The 7,707-nt window shown below is 38.5% G+C and overlaps 1 non-coding gene across 1 annotated transcript; it reads left to right on the forward strand.

Annotated features, from left to right (window-relative positions):
- Positions 1-6,316: 6,316 nt before the first annotated feature.
- Positions 6,317-6,423, forward strand: LOC138826299 (U6 spliceosomal RNA). Its single transcript, XR_011371645.1, has one exon. It is a non-coding gene; the product is annotated as a U6 spliceosomal RNA (small nuclear RNA).
- Positions 6,424-7,707: the final 1,284 nt, after the last annotated feature.

A 7,707-nucleotide genomic window follows, 5' to 3' on the forward strand; every position in this document is an offset into this window, starting at 1 on the left:
AAAGAAAGAAAGAAAATGAAGAAGAGAAAAAAGAAAAACAAAAAAACAAAAAACAAAACAAACCCAAAAATTTCTTTGATTTTTTTGGGGGGAGGAGTGGGAAAAATCCTGTATCTCCCTTGTGTCCGTAACCAGCCTCTTGTTGGAGTCTCTGGTCTGCTTGTGGTCCTGTGGCTTGGTTGGTTTCTTAAGTCAGTTTGTTCGAACAGGCAGTAAAATGCTCTGCTTTACCCAGGATTTGGCCATCCTCCTCCCAGGCTAGTTCATTGGGAGACAGATCTGCATTAAGTATCACAAAAGAGGGGGATGCAGTGATGAGGCTAGGTTCTGGTAGCTTTTCTGGGGCTGGTTTGTGAAAACCTCACAGAGCCCAGCCTGGAGCCATTCTCAGGGTTTCTGTTTACTGATTTTCAATTGCTTGTCGAGGCTGCTAGAGGGAGGGGCAGCCTCTGGCTCTGGTTACCCAGTGAGGAAAGCCATTCCTATGGCTGGCACCCGAGCTGGGTGACTTTTCCCTGGATGGAGCTGAGTCTGGCAGGTCACTCCCCTGTTAAGTTCTTGTGACCTGCTAAATAACTCGTTTTATTCCAACGCCTGAGCTGGAGCTCCCAGCTCCGCCGAGCTTTGTCTGTATCCAAGATGGAGATCACTGGTGCTGGGGGGGAGGGGTGGCCTTCCCTCCTCTGCTCTCTGAGAAGAAGTGAGGACGTCAGGCTTCTACTCACGCTGAGTCTTAGTTCCTCGGTCGTCTCTGGTCTTCGAACTGCAGGATGAAGATGTCTGCTCCTTGTTGGTTCTTGCTGGTGTTGAGTAGAATACGCTCGCCTGCTGCATCTGGCTCCTTTATCTGGGACTCTCTGTTGCTCAGCTATGGTGGCTGCACTTGCCCACCACTGCTACAGTTGTCACCGCCGCGGCGGCTGCTGGCAAGGGCTCAGAAGTATCTCCTTGCCTGGGTTTCCTTCTCTGGCCAAACTCTCTGTCCTGTGATGACTTACTTGGTGTAATTCTCTGACTTAGGACTGTTCACTGGAACTCTAAAACTGCTTTCTATGGGAGAGCTTACTTAGACTCCAGCTTCTCCTCCACCATCTTCCCGGACTCCTCTGTTTTAGATCTTGTATGAAATTCTTTACTTCCTTAATTTAGTGTCAAGTGTTTATTCTCAAATCACTTGGTTGATTGGTTATGGTTTCCTTGGACACCCATTACTTCTGTTGGGATCCATTCAGCATTTCTTTTGTGGACTCCCTGACTTCTTTCAGCTCTCTGTTTATGGATTCCATGAATTCCTCTAGTGATCTTTGTCTATGCTCATCCAGCTCTTGAAATTCCTGTATTACTCTTTGATCAGCTTCCTCATGTTCATGCAATTCCTGTAGTTCTCTTTGACCAATCTCAGCATACTCACACAATTCCTTTATTTCTCTTTGAGTTTTCACAAGCTGCTCATGCAATTCTTTTATCTATCTTTGAGTAGCTTCCTCACACCTATGAGCTTCCTGTTTTGACATTTGTTTGCCTATATCATGCTCACACAGAGTCCTTTGAAGGTTTTCAATCTTACAATGTTTACCATTAGTGTTTTTAGAGCTTTTTGGAAGCTCTCCTCTGGATTATTCATTATCTGTTCTGTCCACTGATTATCATGAGTGGGAGTTGAGATACCCGGACTTGCCATTTTTCTTGTGTTTTTCCAGCTTATTCTGCCCATTTGGCATAAGAGTAACACCAATTTTGTGCTCGAAAACTATCTTAAGTGAAGCATCAACGAAGTTTGTAGTTGCACAGTCAAAAGCCTGCAGATCCTCCTGAAGGAGAGATCCCTTGATTACTATGTAGCGACCTTCTTTATCTCTTCTCACAAATTTTAATTTGAAGTCTATTTCATCTGATATTAGTATTGCAACTCCTGCCTGTTTGTGGGAGCTGTTTGCTTGGTAGATTTTGTTCGAAAATGTGTTTGTTTTTATGGGCAAGGTGTGACTCCTGAAGGCAGCAAATATTTTGCCCATGTAATTGTAACCGCTCTGTACAGTATTTTCACAATAAAAATAAACAAATAAATATTACAAAAGCCTGCAGATATAACCTAGTTCAACAGATACATTTTCAACATCAACCAACTATGTATTAATAGGCTATGAACCGCAAAGAAGAATTTGGCAAACCAGAAATTATTAGGTTTAGTGAGAGATGTGGGTATACATAGGAATAGAGGGATGTGGAAAGGTAGAGGGAGAGCTAACTTAGTCCTAATCTCAAAGCAGGAAATTGATTCAATAGAATGATAGTAGACACCGGGGGGAGGAGGAAAAAGAGAAAAAAAAGACAAGGAAAAATAGTAAAACAAAAATTAAAAATTGAAAAGTGAAACACTTAATATTATGCAGAATAAAAACGTAATATTCAGAGAAGGACTGGAATATGATAAGAGAAGGGGAGGGATAGAAAAGAGATGTCAAGAAATAAAAAATAAAAATGCTTAATATTTTATATAGGTATATAGAGGTAGTACAGCTATTAAAGAAATTAAGTCTAAGAGGTTTTGAATTCAGTAATATATTTCTGGATTAAGTGTGTATACAATCGGGGATAAGGTCTAATAATCGACTACAGGTATATCTGAGAATGAGCAGAAATGTGACTAAATCACACAAAGAAGAACGAAAGAGAAAAAAAGTGAAAAGAATGAGAAAGAAAGGAAAAAAATATCAAAAGGTCAGTAGTGCTAAACAAAAATGGAAAAAAAGCACACACACACACACACACACACACACACACACACACACACACACACATACACACACACACACGTATACCCATAAAATAAAAATTATAAGAGGAAGAAAAAAAAGTTAATAGAAAACAATTTTTTAAAGTTAAAAATTAAGAATGTTAAAACAATTTTAATAAAAGGTGACAAAAAAGAGTTCTTTCTTTTTGGGGGGTGAGAAGGGAAGATCCTGTATCTCCCTTCATAACCAGTCTCTTGTTGGAGTCTCTGGTCTGCTTGTGGTATTTGATTTTCCTGTAGCTTGGTTGTTTTCTTAAGTCAGTTTGTTTGAGCAGGCAGAAAAATGTTTTGATTTACCCAGGATTTTGTCATCCTCCTCCCAGGCTAGTTCAATGGGAGGGAGATCTGCTTTGAGTATCACAAAAGATGGCTGTTTCTTCTAGTTTGGAGATGCTGTGATGGGGCTAGGTTCTGGGTAGAGTTGAGGCTTTTCAGTAAACAGTAGCTTTTCCCTGAGGCCTAGCTTCTGAGGCAGTCACAGTGCCTAGCCAGCAGCCATTCTCAGGGTTTATTGTTACTGAATTTCAATTGATTGTCTAGGGAGGATCAGCCTCTGGCTCTGTTTACCCAATGAAGAAAGCTTGGGGCTGGTGCAGGCCCTGGCTGGGTGAATTTTCCCTGAGTGGAGCTGAGCCTGGCAGGTCAGGTTAGGTTCCTGTGACCTGTTAAATTACTTTCTGTTTTCATCAAAGGACTGAGTTGGAGCTAGCTGCTCAGCCAGGCCTTTGCCAGTACCAAAGATGGAGATCTCCAGTAGTGGGCAGGGAGGGGTGGCCTTCCCTTCTCTGCTCCCTGAGAAGGAGTGAGGAAGTCTGGCTTCTACTCACACAGGAGTCTGGTTCCTGGGTGATCTTTGATCTGCGATATTAAGGATGAAGATGTCTGCTCCTTGTCAGTTCTTGCTGGTGTTGAGTAGAATCCTCTCACCTTCTGCATCTGGCGCCTTTGTCCTAGACTCTCTGTGTTGCAGGTATGGTGGTTACGGCCGCCACCGCCCCCACCATAGCTGCAACCACGGCTGCTGGCAAGTGCTCAGATTTGTCTACTTGCCTGGATTTTCCCTCTCTGGCCTAACTCTCTGTACTGTGATGGCACATTTGGTGTGATTCTTTGGCTTAGTTAAGCTTCCAGCTTCTCCTTCACTATCTTCCCGGAACCATAAATTTAAATTTTAAATGATAAACTCTTTTAAAATTGTTTCACTCGTGCATAAGTATGGATAGATAAGTGATGTGGGCAGAATCAGAATTATTCAGAAGGTTGTAAATGGATGCTTACCTAGTTTTCCCTCGGCTGGATCATAGAATACAGACTGTCCTAATTGAAAAAGTTAGCCTTCCGAGGTTTTTGCATATAAATACTCCATCAACATTTTATTAGAGGATTATTCAAGATTAGCTATATGTTGATTAATAATGACTGATCATGACGGAAAGTTGAGGGAAAACCTTCTACACTTCAGTGAGGTTCTGATTTGTGCTTCACAAACTGTTATGAAAGCTCTACATGAGAAATCTAGCAGCTGCATCTCTAAAAAGACCTTGGGTTGTTACACTTTCTGATATTGTCTCAATTCAAGTACTTCTCCTTGGAGTTCCATACTATTCAATGATGCTGTATTAGCTCCTTGTTACAATTTTCAGACTGGTCTTTTTGATGCAATTTGTGCTTTTCAAAATTGCTCTCCAAATTCCATCCACAAACTGCATACAAAACTTATCTGAAAAAAATTGTATCTGTTTATATTGCATATACTTTTAGTTTTCATTACAAATATAGAATGTAGTAAAAATTCTCATAACAATTATTCTGCGCTAGATTGTGGGCAGATTCTGATGTAAATAATATGCTGTGTTCATGTAGAGATTTTGAGTATCCAAAGTAATAAGCCTGTGGTCCTAAAACCAATACCTTACTTATATTGAGTGACAAATACAACTTCATGTAAGTACAGAAGTTTTCCTTGTATCTTTTTAACATATATTTTTATTATAAATACTGTACAGAGTGGTTACATTTACATAAGTAAGGTAATGAGTACATTTCTTATTGAGCATTGTTACCCCCTCCTTTGTTTTTCTCCTAACATCTCTTCCCTTCACACCTCTCCACCTCTCCCCTTCACCCATCCTCTGTTAGAATGTCTTGTATATTTCATTGTTACAATGGGTCAACCAGTATCCTTTCCTTATATCTTAAATGAAGAAATGCTGGCTTGATTTATGCTGATTCTACTTGTGTAGACACATATAAAATCACTGCCCAAGTCCAAGAGCACATAAATGAAATGCCATCATTTTTTCGTCAGTTGGTATAATTGTGTTCTACACATTTATTGACAGGTTACAAATTATTCTCAAACTTTAAAACATTAAAAATACTTTCTTTTTTTCTTATTTTCTTTGCCAGCTAATCAGCAAGACCTCAGTCAGCATTTCTCACCTAGGAATTTTCACATGGGTTAGTTAAATGTATATGTAGAGTCCAGTTTTCTGAGGACTCATTCATCTGCCTAGGAATTCATGCTGGTTGTTGGAAAAAGAGCTCAAGTAAGGATGCTATTTAAAGCCTTATACCTTTACTCTTTACCAGGGTATTCTCCTGCTACATTGGTTGCTGAGAATGTCTACAAGAGTAAGCATTCCATGAGGAGCAGGGAGACACCATATGACTTATACTTACTGATGTTTCCAAGTCACTTGTTATCACTTGTACTGCATTTTGAAAGTCAAATCTCTCTAACACTACCAGTTTTAAGAGATAAGAGGAGTGGAAAATCAACTCTTAGGGACAAATACATCTTCAGCATGTATTGTTCCAAGTATTCCTTTTAAGGCATATTCAACAACTGGTGAAACTTGTGTTGGCTGTAATTATGTGTCTTTCTCCAAGTGTGCATGTATACATGAGAATATGTATGTGTGTGAATAGTAACATACATGTGTACATTATGGCTTATATCATCATTTATTCCTTGCTAACAAATAAAGTAAGGAATCACTAAAGTTTTAACAGAAACTGTGTAGTTAAAGTTGTAACTCTTCACTCTGCTTCTTTACACAGACTTTGCAACTTCTCATTAATAAAGTTTCCATAAACTCTAAAATGTACATACTTAGTACTTAATGTCTGCTATCATAAATCTTAAATACTTTACAGAAAAGTTTTATACCTGCCAAACAGTCCTATTTTTGGCATATATAAGCAAAATCCCAAAATTAAGCATATTTAAAACATTAAAACTTTTAACAAACCTTAACACTTGCTGCAATGTTCATTTCGACAGGTGCCTTGTATAGAATAATTGAATTTCTCCTCCTCCAAATCTCTTGAACTACAAATATCTGGAATTATTTTGTTTTTGGCATGTCTATCTTGATTTTATTCTTTAATGTGTGCTTATGTAAGAAATACATGATTCTATAATTTCACAACAATTCTTTTGAACTTACTTTTTGTTGAATTGCCTAGCTTAATAAAATCAATTAAAAGTTACACTTTATATATAAAAACTGTTCTGTGCTCAATTTAGCATCACATACACTAACATTGGAACCATACAGAGAAGATTAGCATGCACGCTGGGCAAGGATGACATGCAAACTCTTGGAGCGTTTCATATTTTTACAGCAACAGATGCTGAAACGTATGTGGCCACAAGGGAACCGTACCGCATTCTTGGTGGGAGTGTAAACTTGTTCAACTACTTTGGAAAGCAGTATGGAGGTGCCTCAGAAGACTCCATATAAAACTCCCCTATAATACAGTAATCCCACTTTTGGGGATTTGTCCAAATGATCATAAAAAAGACCATACTAAAACTACCAGCACAACTATGGTTATTGCAACATTATTTATGATAGCTAAGATATGGAACCAAAACAGATGCCCCCATTAGATGAATGGATCAAGAAAATGTGTTATATATACACAATGGAATTCTTTGCCTCCATCAGAAAGAATGACATCGCCCAAATTGTTAGGAAATGGAAAGACTTGAAAAAAAAATTATTGAGTGAAGTAAGCCAAGTCCAAAGAAATATAGGTCCCATGATTTCCCTTATTTTCAATAACGAATGTATGTCTGGGATAAGCAGAAAATTCAAAAGATATGTGCATATAACCAGATAAGTTGATGTTAAAGAAATTGAACCCCAAGATAGGGACACAAGTGGTTTTTTGTTTCTTGCTATTGTTTATAACGTACTTATAATGTGTGATGTCATTTTTTTTGTTTATTGTATGTTTCTCCCCACACTATAACCCCTGTTTTCTCTGTATTTGAAGTTGGTACACTTACATCTTGCATGTATGCTTCTCTAATTTGGGGAGGGGAAGGGAACAAATGCTGAAATAGCGATACAGGTTGACCCATTGTAACAATGAGATGCACAAGACACTATTTTTAAAAATGAACTTTACAATTTAGGAGGAGGAAGGAAGGGGGAGGGGAGTGTACTTGTGGAGGTAGGAGGGAAGGGATGGTAGGGGAAATATAAAGGAGGAGGTAACAATGCTTGTTAGGAAACTTACTAGTTTCCTTGTTCATGTAAATGTGACCCTTCTGCACAGTATTATTACCATAAAAAACATATAAAAATGTTCTTAGATGGAAGAGTTTATTTCCTCTATTTTACCCATATAATATTGTTAACAAAGAAATTAATTCAGAAAACTGATATGAAGGTAATTTGAATAAATGTGTGTGTGTGTGTGTGTGTGTGTGAGTGCGGCAGCGCACAAGCATACACACATGTGCATGCGAACAAACACCATGCATATATATTGGAATGCTCAGAATTTAAATCAGGGCTTCAAGGCCTTGCTAGGCCTTTCCTATCTAGATTGGTGAGCTGTGATATAAGCTACATCTCAATTCTTGGCTCTTTGCTAGTTCATTAAACATTTTG

Source organism: Dipodomys merriami, unplaced genomic scaffold (genome assembly GCF_024711535.1).
Source record: "Dipodomys merriami isolate MVZ:Mamm:240054 unplaced genomic scaffold, mDipMer1.0.p SCAF_141, whole genome shotgun sequence".
Classification (NCBI taxonomy): Eukaryota; Metazoa; Chordata; class Mammalia; order Rodentia; family Heteromyidae; genus Dipodomys; species Dipodomys merriami.